The sequence below is a fragment of the Nuphar pumila genome, chromosome 5 (assembly GCF_984573655.1).
Source record: "Nuphar pumila chromosome 5, dmNupPumi1.hap1.1, whole genome shotgun sequence".
In the NCBI taxonomy this organism is placed as follows: domain Eukaryota; kingdom Viridiplantae; phylum Streptophyta; class Magnoliopsida; order Nymphaeales; family Nymphaeaceae; genus Nuphar; species Nuphar pumila.
The window spans coordinates 80,567,584-80,588,667 of NC_143253.1; positions in this window are offsets into that span (position 1 = coordinate 80,567,584).

Here is a 21,084-nt window from a genome sequence, read left to right on the forward strand (position 1 = left end):
ATGCATGATTGAATCACTATGAAATTTTTTAGACAGCCTTAGAACACATATATGCATGACTGAATCACTACAAAAAAAATTTGACAGTCTTAGAACACGTATATGAATGATTGAATCCCTACAAATTTTTTTTACAGCATTAGAATAAATATATGCATGATTGAGTCACTACAAAAAAATTTTGACGGCCTTAGAACACTTATATACATTATTGAATCACTATGAAATTTTTTTGACAGCCTTAGAGCACATATATGCATGAATGAATCTCTACAAATTTCTTTTGGCAGCCATAGAACACATATATGCATGATTGAATCACTATGAAATTTTTTAGACTGCCTTAGAACACGTATATGCATGATTGAATCCCTATAAAAAAAATTGCACAGCCTTAGAACACATATATGCATGATTGAATCATGGTGAAATTTTTTTGACAACCTTTGAACACATATATGCCTGATTGAATCACTACTAAAAATTTTTGACAGCAGTAGATCAAACAAATGGATGATTGAATGTCTACAAATTTTTTTTTCAGCAATAGAAGAAATTTATGCATGATTGAATCACTATAAAAATATTTTGACAGCCTTAGAACACATATATGCATGAATGAATCATTGCAAACTTTTTTTGACAGCAATAGAACAAATATGTACATGATTGAATCACTATTATTTTTTTTGACAACAATAGAACAAATATATGCATGATTGAATCACTAAAAAAAAAATGAACAACCTTAGAACACATATATGCATGATTGAATCACTATAAAAAAATTTTGACAGCCTTAGAACACATATATGCATGATTAAATCACTACAAAATTTTTTTGACAGCCTTAGAACACATATATGCATGATTGAATCACACTTTTTTTAATAGCAATAGAACAAACATATGCATGATTGAATCACTACAAATTTTTATTTACAGCATTAGAACAAATATATGCATGATTAAGTCACTACAAAATTTTTTTGACGGCCTTAAAACATTTATATGCATGATTGAATCACTATGAAATTTTTTTGACAACCTTAGAGCACTTATATAAATGATTGAATCACTATAAAATATTTTTGACAGCCATAGGACAGATATATGCATGATTGAATCACTATGAAATTTTTTTGATAGACTTAAAACACATATATGCATGATTGAATCACTATGAAATTTTTTAGACAGCCTTAGAACACGTATATGCATGATTGAATCCCTATAAAAAAATTTTGACAGCCTTAGAACACATGTATGCATGATTGAATCACGGTGAAAATTTTTTGACAGCCTTAGAACACATATATGCATGATTGATCACTACAAAATTTTTTGACAGCAATATATCAAACAAATGGATGATTGAATGTCTACAAATATTTTTTGTGGCAATAGAAGAAATTTATGCATGATGGAATCACAATAAAAATATTTTGACCGCCTTAGAACACATATATGCATGATTGAATCACTTTAAAAATAATTGATAGCCTTAGAACACATATATGCACGATTGAATCACTGCAAACTTTTTTTCACATCAATAGAACAAATATATATACAAGAATGAATCACTATAATTTTTTTTACAGCAATAGAACAAATATATTTATGCATGATTGAATCACTATGAATATTTTTTGACAGCCTCAGAACACATATATGCATTTTTGAATCCCTATGAAATATTTTTGATAACCTTAGAACACGGATATGCAAGATAGAATCACTATGAAAATTTGTTGACAACCTTACAACACATATGAATGATTGAATCACTATGATTTTTTGTCGACAACCTTAGAACACATATGTGCATGATTAAATCACTACAAAATTTTTTTGACAACAATTGTACAAATATCTGCAAGATTGAAACAGTACAAATTTTTTTTTATAGCAATAGGACAAATATATACATGATTGAATCACTATGAATTTTTTTTTATAGCCTTAGAACACATATATGCATGGTTTTTTTGACTGCCTTAGAACACATATATCCTTGATTGAATCACTTTGAAATTTTTTTGACAACCTTAAAACACAAATATGCATGATTGAATCACTATGAATTTGTTTTACGGCCTTAGGACTCATATATGTATGATTGAATCACTATGATTTTTTTTTACAACCTTATGACACATATATACATGATTGAATCACTAAAAAAAATTGACAACCTTAGAACACATATATGCATGAATGAATCACTATGATTTTTTTTTATAGCCTTAGAACATGTATATGCATGATTTTTTTTACAGCCTTAGAACACATATATCCTTGATTAAATCACTTTGAAATTTTTTTGACAACCTTAGAACACTTATATGCATGATTGAATCACTATGATTTTTTTTTTACGGCGGTAGAATACATATATGCGTGATTGAATCACTATAAATTTTTTTTCACAACCTTAAAACACATATGGGCATGATTGAATCACTATCAAATTTTTTGGACAGCATTAGAACACATATATGCATGATTGAATCACTATGAAAATTTTTGGGATAAAATTTTGTTGGACAGCCTTAAAACAATATATGTCTGATTGAATAACTATGAAATCTTTTTTACAGTCTTAGAACACATATGTGCATGATTGAAATATTTTGATTTTTTTCTGATTGCCTTAGAACACATATACGCCAGATTGAATCGCTATGAAAATTTTCTTACAGCCTTAGAACTCATATAGGCATGTTTGAATCAGTATGAAACTTTTCTAATAGCCTTAGAACACATATATGCATGATTGAATCACTTGGAAATTATTTTGATTGCCTTAGAACATATATATGCATGGTTCAATCACTATGAAATTTTTTTGACAGCTCTAGAACACATATATACATGCTTGAATCACTATAAAAAAAATTTGACTGGCTTATAACCCATATATGTATGATTGAATCACAATAATTTTTTTTATAGCATTAGATCAAATATATGCATGATTAAATCACTATTAAATTTTTTTTACTGCAATTAAACAAATATATGCATGATTGAATCACTATAAAAAACTTTTGACAACCTTAGAACACATGTATGCCTGATTGAATAACTATGAAATTTTTTTGACAGCCATAGACCACATATATGAATGATTTTTTTCTCAGCCTTAGAACATATATTTGAATGATTGAATCACTATGAATTTTTTTTGACATCCTTATAACACATATATGCATGATTGAATCACTATGAAATTTTTTTGACAGCCTTAGAACATATATATGCATAATTGAATCACTATGAACTTTTTTAACGGCCTTAGAACGTATATAAGCATGATTGAATCGCTATGAAATTTTTCTGACAACCTTAGAACACATATAGGCAAGATTGAATCACTATGAAATTTTTTTGACAGACTTAGAACAGATATACGCAAGATTGATTCACTATGAATTTTTTCTGACAGCCTTAGAACAAATTTGTACATGATTGAACCACTATAAAATTTTCTGACGGCCTTAGAACATATGTATAATTGATTGAATCACTATGAATTTTTTCTGACGGCCTTAGAACACATATATGCATGATTGAATCACTATGAAATTTTTCTGACAGCCTTAGAACACATATATGCATGTTTAAATCATTATGAATATTTTCTGATAGCCTAAGAACATATGTGCATGATTGAATAATAATATTTTTTTTTTGACAGCCTTGAGCACATATATGCGTGATTGAATCACTACAAAATTTTTTTGATAGCCTTATAACATATATATCTAAGATTGAATCACTACAAATTTTTTTTGCTGCAATAGAAGAAATATATGCATGATTGAATCACTAAGATATTTTTTTACAGCAATAGAACAAATATATGCATGATTGAATCAATATAAAATTGTTTTAACAACATTAGAACACATATATGCATGATTAATCCATATGAAATTTTTTTCACAGCTTTAGAACACATATATGCATGATTGAATCACTATAAGTTTTTTTTTACAGCAATAGAAGAAAGAAATGCATGATTGAATCACTACAAATTTTTTTGACAGCCTTACAACACATATATGCAAGATTGAATCACTACGAAATGTTTTGGACAACCTTGGAACACATATATGCATGATTGAATCACTAAAAAAGTTTTCTAACAGCAAAAGAACAAATATATGCATGATTAAATCACAACTAAATTTTTTTTTATAGCAATAGAAGAAATGTATGCATGATTAAATCACGACAAAATTTTTTTTGACAGCCTTAGAACATATATACATGATTGAAACACTATAAAAAAAATTGACAGCTTTAGAACATATATATGCATGATTGAATCCCTACAAACATTTTTTGACAGCAATATATCAAATATATGCATTATTGAATCACTACAATTTTTTTTATAGCAGTAGAACAAATATATACACGATTGAATCACTATAAAAAAAAATTTACAACCTTAGAACACATACATGCATGATTGAATCACTATGAATTTTTTTTTATAGCCTTAGAACACATATATGCAAGACTGAATCACTATGAAATTTTTTAGACAACCATAGAAATTATATAGATTGAATCACTATGAAATTTTTTAGACAGCCTTAGAAATTATATATACATGACTGAATCACTATGAATTTTTTTGACAGCCTTAGAACACATATATGCATGATTGAATCACTATGAATTTTTTTTTGATAGACTTGAAACCCATATATGCATGATTGAATCACAATGAAATTTTTTAGACAGCATTAGAACACTTATATGTTAAATTGAATCACTCTGAAATTTTTTTGACAACCTTTGAACACATATATGCATGAATGAATCTCTATAAATTTCTTTTGACATCCTTAGAACACAAATATGCATGATTGAATCACTATAAACTTTTTTTGATAGCAATAGAACAAATATATGATTGATTGAATCACTATAATTTTTTTTTTTAGTATTAGAACAAATATATGCATGATTGAGTCACTATGAAATTTTTTGGACAGCCTTAGAACACATGTATACATGATTGAATCACTATGAAATTTTTTTTATAGCCTTAGAAAATATATATGCATGATTGAATCACTATGAATTTTTTTTTACAGCCTTAAAACACATATATGCATGATTGAATCACTATGAAATTTTCTTGACAACCTTAGAACACATATATGCATGATTGAATCACTATGAATTTATTTTGACGTTCTTAGAACACATATATGCAAAATGCAAGCATTATGCAAATTTTTTGACAAGGTTAGAACCCATATACGCCTGATTGAGCCTCTACAAAAATTATTTTACAGCTTTAGAATACATATATGCCTGATTTAATCATTATGTAATTTTTTTGACAATCTTAGAGCCCATATATGCATGATTGAAATTTTTTTAATAGATTTATAACACATATATGCCTGATTGAATCACTATGAAATTTTGTGGACAGCCTTAGAACACATATATGCATGATTGAATCACTATAAAACTTTTTTGATAGCCTTAGAACTCATATATGCACGATTGAATTACTACAAAAAAAATTTAACAACTTTAGAACGCATATGTCCTTAATTGAGTCACTATGAATTTTTTTTTACAGCCTAATAATACACATATATATGATTAAATCACTATGAAATTTTTTTGATAGCCTTAGAACACATACATACATGATAGAATCACTATAAGAATTTTTTGACAACCTTAGAAGACATATATGCATGAATGAATCACTATGAAATTTTTTTGACCGCCTTAGAACACATATATCCTTGATTGAATCACTATGAAATTTTTTTAACAACCTTAGGACACATATATGCATGATTGAATCACTATGGTTTTTTTTACGGCCTTAGAACACATATATGCATGATTGAGTCATTATAAAAAATTTTTGACAGCCTTAAAACATATATATGCATGATTGAACCACTATGAAATTTTTAGGACAGCATTAGAACACATATATGCATGATTGAATGACTTTGAAATTTTTTTGACAGCCGTAAAACACTATATACCTGATTGAATATCTATGAAATCTTTTTTACAACCTTAGAACACATAAGTGCATGATTGAAATATTATGATTTTTTTTCGATTGCCTTAGAACACATATAGGCATGATTGAATCACTATGAAAATTTTCTTACAACCTTAGAACTCATATAGGCATGTTTGAATAACTATGAAATTTTTTTGACAGCCTTAGAACACATATATGCAAGATTCAATCACTTGGAAATTATTTTGATAGCCTTAGAACATATATATACATGATTGAATCACTATGAATTTTTTTTTACAGCTCTAGAACAGATATATACATGCTTGAATCACTGTAATTTTTTTTTGACAGCCTTATAACCCATATATGCATGATTGAATCACAATAATTTTTTTTAGAGAGCATTAGATCAAATATAAGCATGATTGAATCACTATTAAAATTTTTTGACAGCAATAGAACAAATATATCCAGGATTAAATCACTATAAAAAAATTTTGACAACCTTAGAACAAATATATGCATGATTGAATAACTACGCAATTTTTTTTATAGCTTTAGAACACATATATGATTGATTTTTTTCTCAGCCTTAGAACATATGTATGCATGTCTGAATCACTATGAATTTTTTTAACAGCCTTAGAACACATATAAGCATGATTGAATTCCTATGAAAGTTTTCAAACAACCGTAGAACACATATACGCAAGATTGAATCACTATGAGATTTTTCTGACAGCCTTAGAACACATATACGCAAGATTGAATCACTGTGAAATTTTTCTGACAGCCTTTGAATAAAGGTATGCATGATTGAATCACTGTGAAATTTTTCTGACAGCCTTAGAACACATATATACACGATTAAATCACTCTCAAATTTTTCTTATAGCCTTAGAACATATATGCGTGATTGATTCACTACAAAAAAAAATTGACAGCCTTATAACATTTATATGAATGATTGAATCAGTATAAATTTTTTTTTACAGCAATAGAATAAATATATGCATGATTGAATCACTACAATTTTTTTTTACAGCAATAGAACAAATATATGCATGATTGAATCAATATAAAGTTGTTTTGACAACATTAGAACACATATATGCATGATTGAATCACTATGAAATTTTTTTGACAGCCTTAGAACACACATATGCATGATTGAATCCCTATAATTTTTTTTTACAGCAATAGAAGAAAGATATGCATGATTGAATCACTACAAAAATTTTTTGACAACCTTACATCACATATATGCAAGATTGAATCACTACGAAATTTTTTTGACAGCCTTGGAACACATATTTGCACGATTGAATCACTAAAAAAATTTACTAACACCAAAAAAACAAATATATGCATGACTGAATCACTATAATTTTTTCTTACAGCAATAGAAGAAATATATGCATGATTAAATCATGACAAAATTTTTTTTGAAAGCCTTAGAACATATATGCATGATGTAATCACTATAACAAAATTTTGACTGGCTTAGAACACATAGATGCATGATTGAATCCCTACAAACATTTTTTGACAGCAATATAACAAATATATGCATGATTGAATCACTACAAATTTTTTTAGAGCAATGGAACAAATATATACATGATTGAATCACTATAAAAAACAATTGGCAACCTTAGACAACATATATGCATGATTGAATCACTATAAAATTTCTTTGACAGCATTGGAACAAATATATACATGATTGAATCACTATAAAAAAAAATTGACAGCTATAGAACAAACATATGCAGGATTAAATGACTATAAAATCTTTTGGACAGCAATAGAAGAAATATATGCATGATTGAATCTCTATAAAAAAAATTTGACAGCCTTAGAACACATATATGCATGATTGAATCACTTTAAAAAAAAATTGACAGCCTTACAACACATATATGCATGATTGAATCACTACAAAAAACATTTGACAGCAATAGAAGAAACATATTCATGGTTGAATCACTACAAAAAAAATTTGACTGCAATAGAAGAAAGATATGCGTGGTTGAATCACTACAAAAAATTTTTGACAGCCTTAGAACATATATACGCATGATTGTATCACAATAAATTTTTTTTGATAGCCTTACAACACATATACGCACGATTGAATCACCACAAAAATTTTTTGACAACATTAGAAATTATACATGATTGAATCACTATAAATTTTTTTTACAACCCTATAACATATATATGCATGATTAAATCACTATGAAAATTTTTTGACCGCTTTGGAACACATATATAGATGATTGAATCACTAAAAAAAATTCTAACACCAAAAGAACAATTATATGCATGATTGAGTCACTATGATTTTTTTTTTTACAGCCTTATCACATATATGCATGAATAAATCACTATGATTTTTTTTGACCGCCTTAGAACACATAAATGCATTGATTGAATCACTAAGAAATTTTATGGACAACCTTAGAACACATATATGCATGTTTGAATCGCTATGAAAATTTTTTGACAGCCTTAGAACCCATATATGTAAGATTGAATCACTATAAAATTTTTTAGACAGCCTTAGAACACATATATGCATGATTGCATCACTATGAAATTCTTTTGACAGCCTTAGAACACATATATGCATCATTGAATCACTATGATTTTTTTTATAGACTTGAAACACATATATGCTCTATAAAATCACTATGAAATTTTTTAGACAACCATAGAACACATATATGCTTGATTGAATCACGGAGTTAGAACACGTATACGCATGATTGAATCACTATGAAATTTTTTTGACAGCCTTAGAGCACATATATGCATGATTGAATCACTATAAAAGTTTTTTGACAGCCTTAGAACGAATATATGCATGATTGAATCGCTACGAAATTTTTTTGACACCCTTAGAACACATATATGGATGATTCAATCGCTACGAAATTTTTTTGACACCCTTAGAACACATATATGCATGATTGAATGACTACAAATTTTTTTTTAAAGGAATAGATCAAACATATGGATGATTGAATGACTATAATTTTTTTTTGCAGAAATAGAAGAAATATATGCATGATTGAATCACTAAAAAAATATGTTGACAGCCTAAGAACACATATATGCATGATTGAATCACTATAAACTTTTTGTGACAACAATAAAACAAATATATGAATGATTGAATCACTATAAATTTTTGTTTACAGCAATAGAAGAAAAATATGCATGATTGAATCACTACAAAAATTTTTTGACAGCCTTAGAACATATATACGCAGGATTGAATCACCACAAAATTCTTTGAAAAACATTAGAAATCATATATGCAAGATTGAATCACTAGGAATTTTTTTGGACAGCCTTATAACACATATATGCAAGATTGAATCACTATGAATTTTTTTTTACAGCCTTAGAACACATATATGCATGATTGAATCACTGCAAATTCTTTTTGATAACAATAGAACAAATATATGCATGATTGAATCACTATGAATTTTTTTTATAGCCTTAGAACACACATAAGCATTAATTGAATCACTATGAAATTTTCTTGATAGCCTTAAAACACATATATGCATGATTGAATCACTATAAAAAAATTTTGTCGGCCTTAGCACACATACATGCCTGATTGAATCACTATGAATTTTTTTATAGCCTTAGAACACATACATGCATGATTAAATCACTATAAACTTTTTTTGGCAGCCTTAAAACATATATATGCTTGATTGAATCACTATTAAATTGTTTAAACAGCCTTAGAACACATACATGCATCATTGAATCACTATGAAATTTTTTTGACAGCCTTAGAACACAAATATGCGTGATTGAATCACTACGAAATTTGTTTGACACCCTTAGAACACATATATGCATGATTGAATGACTACAAATTTTTTTTTAAAGCAATAGATCGAACATATGGATGATTGAATGAATATAAAATCTTTTTGCAGAAATAGAAGAAATATATGCATGATTGAATCAGTAAAAAAATATTTTGACAGCCTTAGAACACATATATGCATGATTGAATCACTACAAACTTTTTGTGACAACAATAGAACAAATATATGCATGATTGAATCACTACAAAATTTTTCTGACAGCAATAGAAGAAAGATATGCATGATTGAATCACTACAAAAAATTTTTGACAGCCATAGAACATACATATGCATGATTGTATCAGAATCCAATTTTTTTGACAACCTTAGAACACATATGCGCTGGATTGAATCACCACAAAATTCTTTTGACAATATTAGAAATCATATATGCAAGATTGAATCACTAGGAATTTTTTTGGACAACCTTATAACACATATATGCAAGATTGAATCACTATGAATTTTTTTTTGACAGCCTTAGAACACGTATATGCATGATTGAATCACTACAAACTCTTTTTGATAACAATAGAACAAATATATGCATGATTGAATCACTATGAATTTTTTTTTACAGTCGTAGAACACACATAAGCATTGATTGAATCACTATGAAATTTTCTTGACAGCCTTAAAGCACATATATGCATGATTGAATCACTATGAAAATTTTTTGTCGGCCTTAGAACACATACATGCCTGATTGAATCACTATGAATTTTTTTATAGCCTTAGAACACATACATGCATGATTAAATCACTATAAACTTTTTTTGGCAGCCTTAGAACATATATATGCTTGATTGAATCACTATCAAATTTTTAAACAGCCTTAGAACACATACATGCATCATTGAATCACTATGAAATTTTTTTGACAACCTTAGAACACAAATATGCATGATTAAATCACTACAAAATTTTTTTGACACCCTTAGAACACATATATGCATGATTGAATGACTACAATTTTTTTTTAAAGCAATAAAAGGAACATATGGATGATTGAATGAATATAAAATCTTTTTGCAGAAATAGAAGAAATATATGCATGATTGAATCAGTAAAAAAATATTTTGACAGCCTTAGAACACAAATATGCATGATTGAATCACTACAAACTTTTTGTGACAACAATAGAACAAATATATGCATGATTGAATCACTACAAAATTTTTCTGACAGCAATAGAAGAAAGATATGCATGATTGAATCACTACAAAAAAATTTTGACAGCCATAGAACATACATATGTATAATTGTATCAGAATGCAATATTTTTGACAACCTTAGAACACATACGTGCAAAATTGAATCACCACAAAATTCATTTGACAGCATTAGAAATCATATATGCATGATTGAATCACTAGGAATTTTTTTTGACAGTCGTATAACACATATATGCAAGATTGAATCACTATGAATTCTTTTTGACAGCCTTAGAACACATATATGCATGATTGAATCATTATAAAGTCTTTTTGACAACAATAGAACAAATATATGCATGATTGAATCACTACAAACTTTTTTTTACAGCAATAGAAGAAAGTTATACATGATTGAATCACAACAAAAATTTTTGTGACAACAATAGATCAAATATATGCATGATTGAATCACTACAAAAATGTTTTGACAGCAATAGAAGAAAGATAAGCATGATTGAATCACTACAATTTTTTTTTGACAGCCTTAGAACATATATACGCAGGATTGAAACACCACAAAATTCTTTTGACAACATTAGAAATCATATATGCAAGATTGAATCACTAGGAATTTTTTTGGACAGCCTTATAACACATATATGCAAGATTGAATCACTATGAATTTTTTTTGACAGCCTTAGAACACATATATGCAAGATTGAATCACTGCAAACTCTTTTTGATAACAATAGAACAAATATATGCATGATTGAATCACTATGGATTTTTTTTACAGCTTTAGAACACACATAAGCATTGATTGAATCACTATGAAATTTTCTTGATAGCCTTGAAACACATATATGCGTGATTGAATCACTATAAAAAAAAATTGTCGGCCTTAGAACACATACATGCCTCATTGAATCACTATGAATTTTTTTATAGCCTTAGAACACATACATGCATGATTAAATCACTATAAACTGTTTTGGGGAGCCTTAGAACATATATATGCTTGATTGAATCACTATTAAATACTTTAAACAGCCTTAGAACACATACATGCATCATTGAATCACTATGAAATTTTTTTGACAGCCTTATAACACAAATATGCATGATTGAATCACTACGACATTTTTTTGACACCCTTAGAACACATATATGCATGATTGAATGACTACGAATTTTTTTTTAAAGCAATAGATCGAACATATGGAAGATTGAATCAATATAAAATCTTTTTGCAGAAATAAAAGAAATATATGCATGATTGAATTAGTAAAAAAATATTTTGACAGCCTTAGAACACATATATGCGTGATTGAATCACTACAAAATTTTTCTGACAGCAATAGAAGAAAGATATGCATGATTAAATCACTACAAAAAATTTTTGATAGCCATAGAACATACATATGCATGATTGTATCAGAATCCAATTTTTTTGACAACCTTAGAACCCATATGCGCAGGATTGAATCACCACAAAATTCTTTTAACAACATTAGAAATCATATATGCAAGATTGAATCACTAGGAATTTTTTTGGACAGCTTTATTACACATATATGCAAGATTGAATCACTATGAATTTTTTTTTTGAGAACCTTAGAACACATATATGCATGATTGAATCACTACAAACTCTTTTTTATAACAATAGAACAAATATATGCATGATTGAATCACTAAGATTTTTTTTACAGCCTTAGAACACACATAAGCATTGATTGAATCACTATGAAATTTTCTTGATAGCCTTAAAACACATATATGCATGATTGAATCACTATGAAAATTTTTTGTCGGCCTTAGAACACATACATGCCTGATTGAATCACTATGAACTTTTTTATAGCCTTAGAACACATACATGCATGATTAAATCACTATAAACTTTTTTTGGCAGCCTTAGAACATATATTTGCTTGATTGAATCACTATCAAATTGTTTAAACAGCCTTAGAACACATACATGCGTCATTGAATCACTATGAAATTTTTTTGACAGCCTTAGAACACAAATATGCATGATTGAATCACTACGAAATTTTTTGACACCCTTAGAACGCATATATGCATGATTGAATGACTACAATTTTTTTTTAAAGCAATAAAACGAACACATGGATGATTAAATGAATATAAAATCTTTTTGCAGAAATAGAAGAAATATATGCATGATTGAATCAGTAAAAAAATATTTTGACAGCCTTAGAACACATATATGCATGATTGAATCACTACAAACTTTTTGTGACAACAATAGAACAAATATATGCATGATTGAATCACTACAAAAATTTTCTGACAGCAATAGAAGAAAGATATGCATGATTCAATCACTACAAAAAATTTTTGACAGCCATAGATAATACATATGCATAATTGTATAAGAATGAAATTTTTTTGACAACCTTAGAACACATACGTGCAGAATTGAATCACCACAAAATTCTTTTGACAGCATTAGAAATCATATATGCATGATTGAATCACTAGGAATTTTTTTTGATAGTCGTATAGCACATATATGCAAGATTGAATCACTATGAATTCTTTTTGACAGCCTTAGAAAACATATATATATGATTGAATCACTACAAACTCTTTTTGACAACAATAGAACAAATATATGAATGATTGAATCACTACAAATTTTTTTTGACAGCAATAGAAGAAAGTTATACATGATTGAATCACAACAAAAAATTTTGTGACAACAATAGATCAAATATATGCATGATTGAATCACTACAAAAATGTTTTGCCAGCAATAGAAGAAAGATATGCATGATTGAATCACTACAAATTTTTTTTTATAGCCTTAGAACATATATACGCAGGATTGAATCACCACAAAATTCTTTTGACAACATTAGAAATCATATATGCAAGATTGAATCACTAAGAATTTTTTTGGACAGCCTTATAACACATATATGCAAGATTGAATCACTATGAAATTTTTTAGACAGCCTTAGAACACATATATGCATGATTGAATCACTGCAAACTCTTTTTGAAAACAATAGAACAAATATACGCATGATTGAATCACTATGATTTTTTTTTACAGCCTTAGAACACACATAAGAATTGATTGAATCACTATGAAATTTTCTTGATAGCCTTAAAACACATATATGCATGATTGAATCACTATAAAAAAATTTTGTCGGCCTTAGAACACATACAAGCCTCATTAAATCACTATGAATTTTTTTATACCCTTAGAACACATACATGCATGATTAATTCACTATAAACTTTTATTGGCAGCCTTAGAACATATATATGCTTGATTGAATCACTATCAAATTGTTTAAACAGCCTTAGAACACATACATGCATCATTGAATCACTATGAAATTTTTTTGACAGCCTTATAACACAAATATGCATGATTGAATCACTACGAAATTTTTTTGACACCCTTAGAACACATATATGCATGATTGAATGACTACGAATTTTTTTTTAAAGCAATAGATCGAACATATGGACGATTGAATGAATATAAAATCTTTTTGCAGAAATAGAAGAAATATATGCATGATTGAATCAGTAAAAAAATATTTTGACAGCCTAAGAACACATATATGCATGATTGAATCACTACAAAATTTTTTCTGACAGCAATAGAAGAAAGATATGCATAATTGAATCACTACAAAAAAATTTTGACAGCCATAGAACATACATATGCATGATTGTATCAGAATCCAATTTTTTGACAACCTTAGAACACATATGTGCAGGATTGAATCACCACAAAATTCTTTTGACAACATTAGAAATCATATATGCAAGATTGAATCACTAGGAATTTTTTTGGACAGCCTTATAACACATATATGCAAGATTGAATCACTATGAATTTTTTTTTAACAACCTTAGAACACATATATGCATGATTGAATCACTACAAACTCTTTTTTATAACAATAGAACAAATATATGCATGATTGAATCACTATGAATTTTTTTTTACGGCCGTAGAACACACATAAGCATTGATTGAATCACTATGAAATTTTCTTGACAGCCTTAAAGCACATATATGCATGATTGAATCACTATGAAAATTTTTTGTCGGCCTTAGAACACATACATGCCTGATTGAATCACTATGAATTTTTTTATAGCCTTAGAACACATACATGCATGATTAAATCACTATAAACTTTTTTTGGCAGCGTTAGAACATATATATGCTTGATTGAATCACTATCAAATTGATTAAACAGCCTTAGAACACATACATGCATCACTGAATCACTATGAAATTTTTTTAACAGCCTTAGAACACAAATATCATGATTGAATCACTATGAAATTTTTTTGACACCCTTAGAACACATATATGCATGATTGAATGACTACAAATTTGTTTTTAAAGCAATAAAACGAACATATGTATGATTGAATGAATATAAAATCTTTTTGCAGAAATAGAAGAAATATATGCATGATTGAATCAGTAAAAAAATATTTTGAAAGCCTTAGAACACATATATGCATGATTGAATCACTACAAACTTTTTGTGACAACAATAGAACAAATATATGCATGATTGAATGACTACAAAATTTTTCTGACCGCAATTGAAGAAAGATATGCATGATTGAATCACTACAAAAAAATTTTGACAGCCATAGAACATACATATGCATGATTGTATCAGAATGAAATTTTTTTGACAATCTTAGAACACATACGTGCAGAATTGAATCACCATAAAATTATTTTGACAGCATTAGAACTAATATATGCATGATTGAATCACTAGGAATTTTTTTTTACAGTCGTATAACACATATATAAAATATTGAATCACTATGAATTCTTTTTGACAGCGTTATAACACATATATGCATGATTGAATCACTACAAACTCTTTTTGACAACAATAGACTAAATATATGCATGATTGAGTCACTAAATTTTTTTTTTACAGCAATAGAAGAAAGATATACATGATTGAATCACAACAAAAATTTTTGTGACAACAATAGATCAAATATATGCATGATTGAATCACTACAAAAATAATTTGACAGCAATAGAAGAAAGATCTGCCTGATTCAATCACTATGATTTTTTTTACAACCATATAACACATATATGCACGATTGAATCATTATGATTTTTTTTACAGCCTTATAACACATATATGCATGATTGAATCACTATGAAATTTTTTTTACAATCATAGAACACACATAAGCATTGATTGAGTCACTATGAAATTTTCTTGACAGCCTTAGAACAAATATATGCATGATTGAATCACTACGAAAATTTTTAAACGGCCTTAGAACACATATATGCGTGATCGAATCACTATCATTTTTTTTTACAGACTTATGACACATATATGCATGATTGACTCACTATAAAAAAATTTTGACAGTCGTAGAACACATATATGCATTGATTGAATCACTATGAAATTTTGTTGAAAGCCTTAGAACACATATATGCATGATTGAATCACTATGAAAATTTTTTCACATCCTTAGAACACATATAAGCAAGAGTGAATCACTATGAAATTTTTTAGACAGCCTTAGAACACATATGTGCATGATTGAATCACTATGAAATTTTTTTGTCAGCCTTAGAACACTTATATGCCTGATTGAATCACTATGAAATTTTTTTGATAAACTTGAGACACTTATATCTATGATTGAATCACTATGAAATTTTTTAGACTACCTTAGAACATATATATGCATGATTGAATCATTATGAAATGTTTTTGACAGCCTTAGAACACATATATGCATGATTGAATCACTACAAAAATTTTTTAACTGCCTTAGAACACATATATGCATGATTGAATCACTACAGAGTTTTTTTTATAGCAATAGAACAAATATATGCATGATTCACTACAAAAAAAAAAATTTACAGCATTAGAACAAATATATGCATGATTGAGTCACTATGAAATTTTTTTTACGGTCTTAGAACACATATATGCATGATTGAATCACTATGATTTTTTTTGACAGCCTTAGAGCACATATATGCATGATTGAATCACTGTAAAAATTTTGTGACAGCCTTAGAACACATATATGCATGATTGAATCACTATGAATTTTTTTTGACAGCCTTAGAACACATATATGCATGATTGAATCACTAAAAAAAAATTTTGACAGCAATAGATCAAACATATGGATGATTGAATGACTACAATTTTTTTTTGCAGAAATAGAAGTAATATATGCATGATTGAATCACTGTAAAAATATTTTGACAGTCGTAGAACACATAAATGCAAGATAGAATCACTATAAAAAAATTTTGACAACCTTAGAACACATATATGCATGATTTTTTTGACTGTCTTAGAAAAAATATATCCATGATTGAATCACTTTGCAATTTTTTTGACAACCTTAGAACACATATATGCATGATTGAATAACTATGAATTTTTTTGTACGGCCTAAGAACACATATATGCATGATTGAATCACTATGAAATTTTGTTAACAACCCTAGAACACATTTATACATGATTGAATCACTATGAATTTTTTTTGACAGCCTTAGAACATAGATATACATGATTGAATCCTATAAAAAAAAAATTGATAGCAATAGAACAAATATATGCATGAATGAATCACTATGAAAATTTTTTGACTCCCTTCGAACACATATATGCATGATTTTTTTGACAGCCGTAGAACACATATATCCTTGATTGAATCACTATGAAATTTTTTTGACAACCTTAGAACACATATGTGCATGATTGAATGACTATGAATTTTTTTTACGGCCTTTGAACACATATATGCGTGATTGAATCACTATAAAAAAATTTTGATAGCCTTAAAACACATATACGCATCATTGAATCACTATTAAGTTTTTTGGACACTAGTAGAACACATATATGCATGATTGAATCACTATAAATTTTTTTGCCCTAAAACAATATATGCCTAATTGAATAACTATGAAGTCTTTTTGACAGCCTTAGGACACATATGTGCCTGATTGAAATATAATTTTTTTTTTACTGCCTTAGAACACAAATACGCATGATTGAATCACTATGAATTTTTTCTTACAGCCTTAGAACTCATATAGGCATGTTTGAATCACTATGAAATTTTACTGACAGCCTTAGAACACATATATGCATGATTGACTCATTAGGAAATTCTTTTGATAGCCTTAGAACATATATCGGCATGATTGAATCACAATGAAATTTTTTTGACAGACCTAGAATGCATATATACATGATTTAACTACTATAAAAAAAATTTGACAGCCTTGTAACACATATATGCATGATTGAATCCCGATAATTTTTTTTTTACAGCATTAGATCAAATATATGCATGATTGAATCACTATTAAATTTTTTTGACAGCAATAGAACAAATATATACATGATTGAATCACTATAAAAAAAATTTGACAACCTTAGAACACATATATGCATGATTGAATAACTATGAAATTTTTTTTACTGCCTTAGAACTCATACATGCATGATTTTTTTCACAACCTTAGAATGTATATATGCAAGATTGAATCACTATGAAATTTTTTTGACAGCCTTATAACATATATATGCCTGATTGAATCACTATGAAATTTTTTTGACAGCCTTAGAACATATGTATGCCAGATTGAATAACTTTGAAATTTTTTTGAATGCCTTAGAACTCATATATGCATGATTTTTTTTACAACCTTAGAATATATATATGCAAGATTGAATCACTATGAAATTTTTTTGACAGCCTTATAACTTATATATGCCTAATTAAATCACTATGAAATTTTTTTGACAGCCTTAGAACATATGTATGCAAGATTGAATCATTATGAATTTTTTTAACAGCCTTAGAACACATATAAGCATGATTAAATCATTGTGAAATTTTTCTTACAACCTTAGAACACATATAAGCAAAATTGAATCACTATGAAATTTTTCTGACAGCCTTAGAACATATGTATGAATCTTTGAATTACTATGAAATTTTTCTGACAGCCTTAGAACATATTTATGCATGATTAAATCACTATGAAATTTTTTTTACGGCCTTAGAACACATATATGCTTGATTAAATCACCATAAAAAAATTTTGATAGTCTTAGAACATATATATGCATGAATGAATCTGTATAAAAATGTTTTGATAGCCTTAGAACACATATATGCGTGATCAAATCACAACAAAATTTTTTTGACAGCCTTATAACATATATATGCAAGATTGAATCACTACAAAATTGTTTTGACAGCAATAGAAGGAATATATGCATGATTGAATCACTATAATTTTTTTACAGCAATAGAACAAATATATGCAAGATTGAATCAGTATAAAATTCTTTTGACAACATTATAACACATATATTCAGGATTGAATCACTATGAATTTTTTTTGACAGCCTTAAAACACATATATGCATGATTGAATCACTATAATTTTTTTTTTAGAGCAATAGAAGAAAGATATGCATGATTGAATCACTACAAAAAAAATTTGAAAGCCTTACAATACATATATGCAAGATTGAGTCACTATGAAATTTTTTTGACAGCCTTGGAACACATGTACGCATGATTTAATCACTACAAAATTTTCTTAACAGCAAAAGAAAAAATATATGCCTGATTGAATAGCTTTGAAATCTTTTTGACAGCCTTAGAACACATTTGTGCATGATTGAAATATAATGATTTTTTCTGACTTCCTTAGAACACATATACGCATGATTGAATCACTATGAAATTTTTCTTACAGCCTTAGAACTTATATAGGCATGTTTGAATCACTATGAAATTTTTCTAACAGCCTTAGAACACATATATGCATGATTGAATCTTTAGGAAATTCTTTTGATAGCCATAGAACATATATATGCATGATTGAATCACAATGAAATTTTTTAGACAACCCTAGAATACATAGATACATGATTTAATAACAATAAAAAAAAATTGACAGCCTTGTAACACATATATGCATGATTGAATCACTATAATTTTTTTTTTACAGCATTAGATCAAATATATGCATGATTGAATCACTATTACATTTTTTTGACAGCAATAGAACAAATATATGCATGATTGAATCACTATAAAAAAAATTTGACAACCTTAGAACACATATATGCATGATTGAATAACTATGATTTTTTTTACTGCCTTAGAACACATATATGCATGATTTTTTTCATATCCTTAGAATGTATATATGCATGATTGAATCACTATGAAATTTTTTTGACCACCTTATAACACATATATGCCTGATTGAACCACTATGAAATTTTTTTGACAACCTTAGAACATATGTATGCATGATTGAATCACTATGAATTTTTTTAACAGCCTTAGAACACATATAAGCATGATTAAATCGCTGTGAAATTTTTCTGACAACCTTAGAACATATGTGTGCATGATTGAATCACTATGAAATTTTTTTTACGACCTTAGAACACATATATGCATGATTGAATCACTATGAAATTTTTCTGACCGCCTTAGAACACATATATGGCTGATTAAATCACTATGAAATTTCTTTGATAGTCTTAGAACATATATATGCATGATTGAATCAATATAAAAATGTTTTAATAGCCTTAGAACACATATATGCATGATTGAATCACTACAAAAAATTTTTGACAGCCTTATAACAAATATATGCATGATTGAATCACTACAAACTTTTTGTTAGAGCAATAGAAGGAATATATGCATGATTGAATCACTACAATTTTTTTTACAGCAATAGAACAAATATATGCATGATTGAATCAGTATAAATTGTTTTGACAACATTAGAACACATATATCCATGATTGAATCACTATGAAATTTGTTTGACAGCCTTAGAACACATATATGCATGATTGAATCACTATAATTTTTTTTTAACAGCAATAGAAGAAGGATTTGCATGATTGAATCACTACAAAAA